General features: G+C 42.3%; 1 long non-coding RNA gene across 1 annotated transcript in view; it reads left to right on the top strand.

Annotated features, from left to right (window-relative positions):
- Nucleotides 1–352: 352 nt before the first annotated feature.
- LOC122800866 overlaps nt 353–13,067 on the top strand; it is a 91,207-nt gene continuing 78,492 nt past the window's right edge. Inside the window, exon 1 of the long non-coding RNA XR_006364651.1 lies at nt 353–440. This is a non-coding gene — a long non-coding RNA (uncharacterized LOC122800866). The remainder of the gene's footprint in view (nt 441–13,067) is intronic.

Raw genomic sequence — 13,067 nt, forward strand, 5'->3', positions numbered from 1 at the left:
CACATACATATGTATATATGTGCTTCATATAGTTCATCAGTTTCCCATTTAGTCATAAAAGAAATTAGGTGATACATTTTCATTAGTTCATTTTTTATTGAGATGTATATTTTTTATGTGCATTTGTGATGAGATGAAAAACTGTTGTATTAAGGTGTCAGCTACATATTTGGTTTGACATACTTGGTGTATGCTTGTTACAGTGTGGGATGTTTATTTTTTTTCCTTCGTAAAAGAAGACTAAAAAAAAGTCGGAACAGAACACAATGTTTGATCGCACCCCGATTTAAAATGCTCTACCTAAGCTTATTAATTATATTTTTCTGATGTGCAGTTTGTGTTCTCTCTGCAGTCCCAGCTTCTATATTCTGGATGAGCCAACTAACCACTTGGACATGGAAACAACTGAGGCTTTGGGGAAGGCCTTGAATACATTTAAGGTAAGAACACACATATTTCAATTTTTGTTGTAGTTTATGCATGTTATTAAAGTTGTGGCAACAAACGTGAGCCCTGTCATCATCCCCCTCCCTGTGTCCTGCCATGATTCACTTTGTTTATACCTATTTCATTTACAGCTAATACAACTGTAGCTTTTTGGTGTCTTAGACAGGAAACTGGAAATAAAAAGAACTGCAGAAACCGTTATTATAAGCAGTATGGTTTTTAATGTAACTGCTTCCCAAAAACTGATAAAATTAATAGGAAATATATACAGCACACACACACACACACACACTCACACTACATAAGTTTTGAACATGGTTATAACTGCAAACCACAACAGATGTAGAGAGGGGGGCATCCTTTCTTTTTTTCATACCTGTCGCCCCACATATAGTATGTATGTATATAGTATGAAGACATTGAATTTAAACAGAGAGATGTGAAGATTTATTAGTACATTGCACAGACAGCATGGTGGCTCATTCTTAAGATCTCTACCCCACTTATTCAGAGTCCAGAGTTCAAGCCTGGTTTGTGGCTTCTGTATGGATTTTGTTTTCCCCATGTCTGCATGGGTTTTCTGTGGGTACTTTGATTTCAAAAAACATGCTGGTTAATTTACTACTGTTTATTGTCCTTATGTTAGCCTAATAGTAGACTCTAGACAAAGGGTGATGTAAGAACACACATCTGGTACATCGAATGTATATCTTGGCTTGTCATCAGTGCCACTAACATTGTCCCACAGTCCATCATAGTTATACTTCTCACTAAAAGCTGACGTTTACAAATGGCACAGAGAAAAAAATAGATTGTGACTCTCCCAACGTACCTCAACCCTACTAAAACAATCCCGTAAACCCCAGTTTACACAATTTAAGAAAAAAATAAGTAAAACGTAAATGAAAACACTGACTGCTTTCCCTATTCACTACATTGTAAAAAGAAAAATGTAACTGCACACACAAATCCACATCCATTCCCCTGCCGAAATAGCATTACCTGTGCAAGTTAACATTTTTTTATTTTAATCTTCTAAATTCTAATAAAAAAATAAGAAATAAAACAGGGACTAAACTTAATGTAGCATCATCACTCAGTGCACATACAAAGCTTATGTATAAAAATCCCAAGAAACAACAAACTGCCCTCCTAAATTAGTCCTTTTCTAGTGAAATTCATATTGAAGCAAAATAAAAAACACAACTCACAGGCTGCAGCTAGCCAATTATAAAAGAGTATAACCAGCACAAAACACCTAATTCTAATTATGTAGCTATAAAAACATAACCAAAATGCACAATTCATTTCTAATATAACTCACTGAGCTACTAAAATAATATCAAATTAACTACCATTAAAAATGGTTAAATATCTGTATCCACTGTCAAAACTCTCCATTCATAAAAATCTTCACATATTGCATAAAGCTTTATATAGTACAAACTTAAGACTGTTAAATTAATACATTAGTTCAGTGTGAAACAGTATTATAGAATAAAAAAAACAAGTAAATTTGATATGTAGGGGTTTAATATATGTGATACATAAATTATCTTGTATTTATGATTAGGAAACTTTGTGATTTGGAGCTTTGCTAATAGTCATGAAACTGATTTTGTAAACCTATGACACAAGCTATTTCATTTAACAAGCATCAGCTCCCTGTGTTCCATACATGTGCACACATACGTGTGTGTGATCCTCCTGGATCATGGTGCAGTATTTGATGAAGTAGACCATGGCATTTTGATTATCTCTGAACGTACTGTGGTATTTCTGCAATGATTCTAAATTGGTTTGTTTCGTACCTCTGGCCATACTTATAAGGTGTAATTAGGGATTAATTCTTCCTTGTGCTATCTGCATTTTTGGAGTACCATTGTCTTAGGCCCTTTATTTTCATGTTTTACATGTTTCATTTAGGAGATCTTTTTAGGGAAAGGGGTCTGTTGTACCATAGCTATGCTGATGACATCCAAATCTACTTCTTTCCCCAAGATGATGTGGTGATAGTGTATATTCCATGGCTGATGATCTAAAAGACGCACATTCATGGCTATCCACAAATTGGTTAAAATTGAATACCACCAAAAGAGAGGCATTGACATTCAGACATCCTTGAGAGATTTTTCTACTCCACCTTTATCAAACTGTGTTATGTACTGTGGTAACAAGCTTGAAACTTTGTGGTAGTCTAGACTGTAGGCTACACTTTGGATGAAGCATCTCCTGCAGTGAAGTCCTCCTGTTTCACTTGCAAAACATATCAAGGATTTAAGCACTTGATGTCTCAAGCTGCTCTCTGTTCATTCCTTGGTCTCTTCTAGATTGGATTACTATAATGCCAATTGCCTGGGACTTTCTAATGCTGAGCTGTACCATTTAGAGATGATGCACAACTTTGCAGCCAGGCTAATTACTGATATATCATGTTACCAGCATGTTAGGTTTGTTCTGTACAGCCTTCATTGACTTCCTGTGTGTTACAGAACCATCTATAAGATCTTAGTGTTAGTTTACATGTCCACTCATGACTTTGGTCCCTGTTACCTGAAGTAGTTTGTTGTGCCCTACTGCCCCAGGTGGGTCTTGCTTTCATCTTCAAAGGGGCTGCTTAGCAGTTCCATGGGTCCATTTTAAAATTTCTGGGTATTGCAAATTTTTTTAATCAGACGCCTTGCCTGTGGAACTTGCTACCACAGTGGCTTTGGCAGTGTTCATTCATGGGTGGCTTCAGATGGGCATTTGAGATTTATTTTTTTCTGAGAATTATCTTTTTGATATGGTATTCAGTGGTATGGAATGAATGTTATTGATTAGTTTGTTAGTTTAAATGTATTATATATCTGGTTCACTAGATTTTTTTTTTTGTCAAACTTAGTCTGTATTCAGGAACGTGTTTCTTGGTAGCATTTTTTCATTTTTCAGAGAGGAAGGCTCTTTGTATGTGGACTTTCATATGGACCATATGTCCCTCAGGAGAGCCCTTTATTTTTCATGAAAGATTTTTTAGCATTTCCCCTTTAATCCATTTAACTTCTTTTTTTTTTTTTTTTTTTTTGTTGTTTCCCAATTGTGGCTAATTATGGATGTTCATCGTGTTTCACTTTTGCAGTCATCACTGTAGGGTTCTTCCTGCCGGCAGGCAGCCCTCGGTCAGGCAGAATCCCAAAGTCTGGGTCCGGCGTCGGCTGTGCAGTCATCCTCCCTGATGTCAGAGCACCAGGGGTACAAAGCTCCCAGCCGATGCCATGTTCTCCAGTCTTTCTTGCCGTGCGGTGGAAGCAGTTCGCAAGTGCCGGTCGGCTGACTCCTGATATTTTTGGTGCTTCATTCCGAAGACTGACTTCTTCTTCTTCTCAAAGCTAAGTACCCTGTTGGGGAAACTTTTTTCTTGCTCCAGTCCAGTGTCAGAAAAAGTTAATGGTTGTATTTCATGTGGGAAGCAAATACCTCATAAGGATTTCCACTCTTACTGTATTCCTTGTCTAGGCCCTGACCACAACATAGCTAGTTTTTGGTTTTGTGCTAGATTTAATCAACGTACTATTAAGCGGAGATATGCTTTTGCTTTTCACTACTTTGGCAGGCGATTTAATTACAATATGTCGTCAGACACGCTTCTGACTACCGGAGTTCACAAAAGGCGCAAGGATAAGGACAGGCCTCTGAGGTCCAAATCAGACGACGGTTTACAATCAGAGCCAGCTGCAGGTTCAGCCGTCATCAGTGAGGCGCTTTTGCAGCCCCTGTTGTTGGCCATTACATAACTGCTTGCCGAAACGGACTCCCACGAGGAGCCATCTAGGCCTTTGAGTACTCCAGGTGCAGGACCTTCGGATAATGCTCCCTCGGATGGGTCCGGAGCCGCTGTGTAGGTACCGGCTTCCGAGGGGGTTTTCAGGCCTACACAGCTTCAGATAAAGGCAAAGGCAAAGACTCCTTCTAAAACAAAGACTCAAGCCCAGGCCTCCTCTGATCCGGGACCTAAATCTCAAAAACAAATGCTTAAAATGGCGGAGGATTTACTAACTATAATTAGGGGTTCACATCCCCCTCCAGACAAAAGGCCAAGACAAGAATTGGACTATGAATCCTCTGATCAGGCATCTATCTCTTCAGTGTCTTCCTCTGAACAGGATTATACTTTCCCTCCTTATGAGGATTCTGATGCTGAGGAATCCATTCCTTCAGCTTCTCCCCCTGAGGATTTTTCTTTTGTAGAAACTTTACATGACATGAGGGAACATTTTCACTGGGAAGGACAGGAGTACTCTGAATCTAAGAGAAGGCTTGGGGATTTCCTTCTTCTTCCCCAACACAGACCCCTGGCTATTCCTCCTGTTTTGGATATCGTGGATGATGTCTTTTCTGTGGCTAATTTAACTCCTGACTCCTTTCCTCCAGCTCCTGCAAAGCCTGATAGATATTACAGAGTCCCTGACTCCCACCAGTTTCTTTATAAAAATCCTACTGCTGATCCAGAAACCATTTCTCAGGTTCCTAAGGGTGTTAAGGCCGCCACTGCTAAGAACCCTATTCCGTCAGATAAGGATTCTAGATCTTTGGAGCGATGGGGCAAAAGTGTACATTTCTGCTACTTTATCCATTAGGGCTTTAAATTGTCAATTTCATATGCAAAAATATCAGCAATTTCTTCTGTCTGTTATGAAACAAAAGCTAGGTACCATTTCTGCATGTGCAGATAATAAGGAATTACATGATTTGATGCATGCTACTGAGCAGGTGGGGAAACGTACCTTACACTGTGGTTTTGATGCTTTGGAGGCCTCATGCAGGGCGGCTGCCACTGGTACGGTCATTAGAAGGCATGCTTGGTTAAAGGAACAAAATTTGCCTGATCAAGTGAAAGCAAAGTTACTGGATGCTTCTGTTCAACATAATGTTTTGTTTGGGTCTAAGGCTGAAGAGGTGATAAAGAAAATGGAGGATAAGGCAAAATCCATGCAAACGGTTAAGGATTTCTTACAAGTTCAGCCCCCATGATTTAGCAGAAATTGGCCAACTAAAAATTGGTCCTTTCCCAGCTCAGACAGGCCCCAGAGCCTCAAGCACAGACCTCTTGTAGACCTAGACAGGGGAGTGCTTCCACCCCAGGGGTGGAGAGGACAGACCTCAATCTTATAGGAAACAGGCTCAATGACTCCCCCTGCATGGCTCCAGGAACCCCTCTCCTAGAAGCCCCTCTAGGAGGAAAACTCTCTCTTTTTCACCAAACATGGACTTGCATAACCCAAGACAAGTGGTTTCTGGATGTAGTTTCAAAAGGTTACAAATTCCACTTTCATACCCTGCCAAGACCAAACGGATGGCCAGACCTACCAAAAAAACAATGGGCGGCAGAGGCATTAAACCAGGTGGGATCCCTCATGGCTATGAGGGCCATAGAACTGGTTCCACAATCAGAGACAGGGCAAGGCTTTTACTCAAGACTCTTTCTAGTTCCCAGAAAACAAAATTCTTGGTGACCCATCCTGGATCTGTCAGTCTTAAATACTTTCCTGGAGATACCAAAGTTCAAGATGCTTACTCTGCAGCAGCTCCTGCCAGTGTTGAGCAAAAATGCATGGATAGTGACATTGGATTTAAAAGGAGGCTTACCTACACATTCCTATCAGACAGGAGTGCAGAAGATACCTCAGGTTCAAGGCAGGCTCGAAACATTACCAATTCTCTGCACTGCCCTTTGGCTGTCTACTGTGCCCAGGGTCTTCACCAAGTGCCTGGCACCAGTAGTAGCTTACTGCAGACTCAAGGGAATTCAAATTTACCCTTATCTGGACGACTGCCTTATTCAAGCAGACAGCAAGGATGTCTTACTCCAGCACCTGGAATTTGTTCAAAATCTACTCAAGTACCTGGGATTCACTGTGAACATAAAGTCAAATTTGACACCCACACAACAGATAACTTTCCTGGGTGCTCTTTTAAACACAACAACCCAGATGGCATTCCTGACATCCGAAAAACAACTTCAGCTGGCTTCAACTTTCAAAACCCTGGCATTAAAATCTCAGCTGACTGCAAGGAAATTCCTGCAGGCTTTGGGTTACATGGCCTCCTGCATCATTCTCATACCATATGCAAGACTGCATATGAGAAGGATACAATGGTACCTAAAAAGCGTATGGTCCCAGCATTGTCACAGTCTAGAGAGACAGATTGCTGTCTTGCCTTGCCTGCAAAAGGAATTCCATTGGTGGGCCATGGCATGTCTTCAAAACAAAGGGAAAGCCTTCAGTCTGCCTCCAGCCTACCAAGTGTTAACGACAGACGCCTCGGATTACGCATGGGGAGCCCACTTGCAGGGGAAAGGCCTGCAAGGTTTTTGGACAGAGGATCAGAAGCACCTACATATCAATTTAAGAGATGTTAGCTGTGCAGAATGCCCTCTTGGCTTTCAGGGATCTTCTACAGCCAGGGCAACTACTGATACGGACAGACAATACCACAGTTATGTGGCACATAAACAAGCAAGGGGGTTCACACTCCTACCCCCTTTGCAGACTAGCCATGACTCTGTGGAACATAGCACTAGCTTGCAAAGTGGACCTACAAGCCCAGTTCCTGCCAGGGGAAACAAAATACTCTGGCAGACAGCCTGAGCAGGAACCTGTCAGACCCACACGAGTGGATGCTAGACACCCAAATATTCAAGATGATTACAGAAGCCTGGGGCTGCCCAGACATAGATCTCTTTGCATCTCCCCACAACTACCAGTTACAGACTTTTTGCACAAGGACATATCACAAACTAGCATGGAAAGTGGATGCTCTCTAATTCAGTTGGAGGAACCTCTCGGGGTATGCCTTTCCTCCTCTACCTCTTTTTCCACTGGTGTTATTAAAGATAAAACAGATCAAACCCAAGATGATTTTACTGGCCCCCAAATTGGCCTCGACATTTTTGGTACTCAACACTGATAAATCTGTCCCAGGAACCTCCTTGGATTCTACCTCACATTCCAAATCTTTTGTCCCAACACCAGGGCCAGGTTCTGCACTCTCATATCAAAACTTGCAGCCTGGCGTATTCAGGGTCTATGATTAATCCTACCCTTTCCAAACAGGTCATGGATGTTATCTTAGAAGCCAGATGGCCTAGCACTAGAAAATCTTATGAAGGTAAATGGAAGAGATTTTGCACCTGGATGCATGCTCAGGATTCAGATCCTCTCATTCCAAATATTCCATTGATTTTACATTACCTGACAGACATGTTACGTAAGGGTTTATCCTTTTCCTCCATAAAAATACATGCCTTGGCTATCTCTGCACATTACAATACAGATCCTCCAATTTTTTCACATCCACTTCTGAAACAATATCTCAGAGGAGCAAAGAATTTAAGGCCCCCTAGGACACCACCCATACCTGCCTGGGACCTCAACTATGTTCTGGAAAAACTTACTCTGCCTCCTTTTGAGCCTGCTGCCACATCTGATATAAAGTATTTATCATGGAAGACCACTATCCTACTGGCTTTGACTTCAGCCAGAAGAGTCTGAGTTACAAGCACTCTTGGCTGTGGAACCTTACATTATTTTTCATCAAGACAGGGTTTCTTTAAGGACTAACCCTACTTTCATGCCTAAAGTGGTTTCTAAAGTGGCTTTAAACCAAACTATTCACCAGCCAGCTTTTTTCTCCAATCCACAAAATAAGGGGGAGAGGATCTTGCATTCTTTGGACGTGCACAGGCAGCTTTGTTTTTACCTGGACAGAACCAAGGATATCAGAAAAACAGAACAACTGTTTGTTTCTTATGCAGCAAATTCCCAAGGCAAGGCTATTTCAAAACAGACCATTTCTAAATGGATTGCTCATGGAATCAGATTTTGTTACTCTCATCATGGAAAGCAAATGCCAGGAAAAATCAGGACTCACTCCACCAGAGCTGCTGCTACTTCTGCTGCTTTTCTCAGGGGAGTACCTACCAAAGATATTTTGGAAGTTGCAACTTGGAGTTCAGTGCATACTTTCTCTAAGCACTATAATCTACCTCTTTATTTTAAGTCCAGGGCAGGCTTTGCTTCTGCAGTCTTGCAAGGCCTTCTAGCCGCCCCTTCTACTCAATAACCTCCACCCTTTATCTCAGCTTTGGGATTCAACCCTACAGTGATGACTGCAACAGTGAAACACGATGAACATAGTACAGTTGTGTACACTTACCATAAATGTAGATGTTTGAGTGTCTTCACTGTTGAAGTCTGGGTTACCCACCCCCCCCTGTCCCCTCTTTTTCTTTCATTAGTGTGGTTCCCTGCTTCTCCCTTCTTCTGAGGTGTATTTGCTACACGGTATGGGGTTTGTTGTACCTTACTTTTAGGCACCTGACATCTGGGGCAAAAAAAACTGGAGAACATGGCGTCGGCTGGGAGCTTTGTACCCCTGGTGCTCTGACGTTGGGGAGGATGACTGCACAGCCGACGCCGGACCCAGACTTTGGGATTCTGGCCGACCGAGGGCTGCCTGCCGGCAGGAAGAACCCTACAGTGATGACTGCAACAGTGAAGACACTCGAACATCTACATTTATGGTAAGTGTACACAACTGTACTTTCTGTCTGTGAAGAGTGCATTAGCTTAATAAGACAGCTACTTGACCTTTAGGCTTACTTATACCAGCAGTTTCATCTTAGTTTGAACTTCTCCCATTACCAGAAAGAGCTCTCATAGAAATTGCAGAAAAATTGTATCTTTGAAGGATGAGAAATCTGATCAGCATGCAACATTGCCAGAAAACTGCTATGGAGTTTCGCCATAACTTTTTAAATTTTTATGGTACAGATTCTTTTTGAAAATGTCCAGTTTTCATCCGTTTGCAAAGCATTTTATCTTTTGTAGACTAATCTCCTGGACCTCTCTTTTATTCTGCATAAAGAGGTGTGAAAGTCTAGTAAGATAAGCACTTGAAGTGTATTATATGTTTATGGCCTAACCTTGTTAGTTTTGAGGGCTGGGATAAGTTTTTAAAGTGCTTTTCACTGTGTCTTATAGTGAAAAAAGAACTTTAATAGTTAACTCTTTCATCAACTGCTGCTGCCAGGCTTCTACAGGATTCAGACATCTTTTTCAGATTCACCATGGAATATCTTACCAGTTCTTCCTTCTTCCAGCCGCAAAACTAAACATATTTTTAAGCAACATTTGCTACTTCAGCAGACTACACACTTGCCTCAGCTGCAGATGGGTGACTCTGTTGTGGCCATTTCTGATTCCTAAGACCATTCATCTTTTCTCTTGTTTCCCTCTGGTGTAGTCTCTACAGCCACCATGGATCCATATTTTGAATGTCTACAGACAACCCATATTATCTTGACATAACCAAAACTTTCATAAACTCTCATCAGTTATTCATTGCTTATGAAGGTAACAAAAATGGCAACCTGTGCCAAAACACACCGTCTGCAAAAGGTTGTTTCATGCTATTGCCTTTTGTTATACTCACCAAAATAAGGCAATTATAGGCAGGGTCAAGCCTCATTGTCCCAGGGTCTTCACTTCCTTGTAGCTTTTTGGAAAGGGGTGGATTTCAGATATATTCTAGAAGCAGCAACATGGTCCTGTGTGCATAATTTTACAAAGAAGTACAGATTCGACTCATTCTCCAGGTCTGCATCATTCCTTGGTAAGACAATTCTCCAGGGGCTCCTGGACCCTCATCCTTCCTCCTCCCAGTCAGTGTAAGCAATGGCAGCTTACTCGTATAGCTAAGGCTGCAGCAGCAGTGATCAAATGATGAACACAGTACATCCATGTAAGAAAACTCACCATAGCAGTAGACGTTCAGATGATCATTGCTGCATTCACTCCCTTATTTTTTTTATGTTTTTGTTGCCAGGTTGAGCACTTCTATGTTTATTTTCATGTTATAGAACTTTTCAGGTCTTTAGCCTCTTGCTGTTGGCATGAAAGTTCTGAAGGACTTTGTGCCCAAACCACACTTTCTCTGTTTGAGCTGATTAATGGTTTGGGTGTGTGGAAGGTGCCCTTTAAGCTTTGGAAGCTGGTTGGCTGTTGTATCCTAAGCAGCAGCTAAGGCTACTGCAGCAGTCCTCAGCAACCCAAGATTTGTGCTGGTAATTTACTTGGAATGCAGTCCTTCTGGTCTCTCTTGGTTGCTGTCCAAAGCAAACTATCACATTTAATGATGCCCTTGACCAGCTTGTTGAAGTGTTGCAGAGTTAAGGAAGACCGAGTAGTTGTGTTCTCAGCAAGGTAAACATCTCCATAGGTTCATAGGTTCATACTAGGCTATCTGCCCTGGAGCAATTTTAAGCCTAGCCCGATTCTGTATTGCTTACGCCACCCCTTGATTTGAGTATACTGTGCCCTTTTTAAGGTTTAGTTTACTGTGCCTCTGTCTAATAGTGACACGGGAGTAATCCCTGGGACAAACCTACGATCCCCCATCCACTTATCGAGATTCTTCTTGAAGAGATTCAGTGAGGTGCTCTGCCTCACATGAACTGGAATTCTATTCCAGAGCGAAGGGAGCCTCTGGGTTATGAACCTGTCCCTCCAGCAAGTTCTATTTATTTCTGTGCTGAGGTTCAAGTCCCTCGAGCGTGTGGCTCTAAGGGATTTAGATTTACTGAGGTGGATCATGTCCATTAATTCTGGATTTGACATAGCTTTGTATTTCAGGCATAGATCGCCTCGAAGTAGGCGGTATGCAACTGAGTAGAGCTGGAGTTTTTTTAACCAAGCAGCATATGGCATCTGTTTGAGACCTTTGATCCTCTTGGTGAGATACTTCTGGGGTCTTTCTAATTGCTGCATGTGTCTGGTAAGGTACATCCCAAAAGGGGCATTGTATTCTATGATGGGTCTGATGAGGGATGAATAAAGGGGCACGATTACCTCTCTTGATCTAGATGTGAAACCCTTTATGATGAGGTGGGCTATGTAGAAGGTCTTTCTAACCACTTTGGCGATGTGGTTTTCAAAGGAGAGATTGCTATCAACTTGGGTCCCCAGGTCCTTAATAACTTTCTCTGTACTTAATGGGTTTCCCCCTATGTGGTAATTTGTGGGCACATTGTGTTTGCCAAAGGGTGTGACTATACATTTTTTGGCATTTAGCTTTAAACCATGGTGCTGGCACCAGTTATCTGTCTCTGTGAGACCTTTTTGAAGGATGTTTGTGTCAGCTGGAGAGTTGATTATGGCGCCCAGTTTGCAGTCGTCTGCGAACTTGGTGAGCCATAGTCCTCCCACATTTGCCTGTACCTCGGAAAAGTATATACTGAACAAGAGTTGTCCCAGGACAGAACCCTGTGGGACGCCACTTGTGACCGGTTTCGAGTCTGACATGGCTCCAGCAACTCTCACTGTGTGGGTTCTGTCTTTGAGCCAGTTTGTGACATAGGGGTTTATATTTAAGCTGGATAGCTTATCTGTGATGCCCGAGTGGGGTATTGTGTCAAATGCCTTTGCAAGGTCCAGATAGGCTGTGTGGACTACCTTCCCTTCATCTATGGCTTTGGTGACTGTTTCAAAGAAGTCAACCAGGTTCAAAAGGCAGGATCTGCCCTTGACAAAGCCGAACTGGGTAGGATCTAGTGACTGTAGGTCCCCAATGTCTTTGTTTATGAGCTCCATGATGATCCTCTCCATAGCCTTGCAGACTAAGCTAGTCAGGCTTATGGGGCGATAGTTTCCAGGGTCCGTAGAGGCTCCACCTTTGTGGAGTGGGACCACTGTTGCTATACGCCATTCTGTGGGCACATATCCTGTAGTGAGGCTGAGATTGTATAGCTGTTTTATTTGAGGGATTAGTTCCTCTTGTAGTTCATGTAGGACGCAACCTGGGACGCCATCTGGTCCCATGGAAGCAGTGTTTTTTGCTTTGGAGAGGGCAGCCTTCACCTGAGCATCTGAGATGTTTGGGAGGCAGCCCTCTGCCGGGATAGATACTTGCTCTTTTGGGAGAAGTTTGCACTGAACCTGTCTGCCAGGATATTGGCGATGTCTGTGGGTTCAGTGTATTTTTTGTCGTTTAGAATAAACTCAGAACAAGTCTGGGAGTTGCATCCCAGGTTTCTAACATAACTGAAAAAAGCCTTATGCTTGTCTTTGGTGTCCTGTGCAATTTTTCTGTCGAAGCTGGCCTTGGAGGATTTTATGAGGGATCGTAATTTTTTGCTAGTACTGATCAGAGATGCCTTCCCTATTAGGGATTTTGCTCTATCATGTAGTAGCTTCCTCCTTCTGTTGTACAGTTTATTTATGGCAGGGGTCCACCAGACTGGACGCCTGACTTTGGATGATTGGGTCTTGGTTTTGTTTGGGATAGCATGATCCATGCATTCCTGGAGATGTCCGTAGAATGCATTTATATAGGATTCTGCAGTTTGGGCTGTAGTTTCCACTGTCCCTGGGGCCTTGAAGGATTCCACTTCGGTTTTGAGAAGTGAGAAGTTCGCTTTTGAGAAGTTTTTCACTGTGGTTTTCTGGGCTGGGGGTGGGGTCGGGATGTGGACATCCAGTGAAATTAATTTATGGTCTGATCTTACTAATGAGGGATATACTTCTGGTGTGGAGCATAGAGTCCCCATGTTGGTAATGATCAGGTCTAGTATGTTGTCCCCT

The sequence above is a fragment of the Protopterus annectens genome, chromosome 4.part1, assembly GCF_019279795.1.
Source record: "Protopterus annectens isolate FY-2018-M chromosome 4.part1, PAN1.0, whole genome shotgun sequence".
NCBI lineage: Eukaryota > Metazoa > Chordata > Ceratodontiformes > Protopteridae > Protopterus > Protopterus annectens.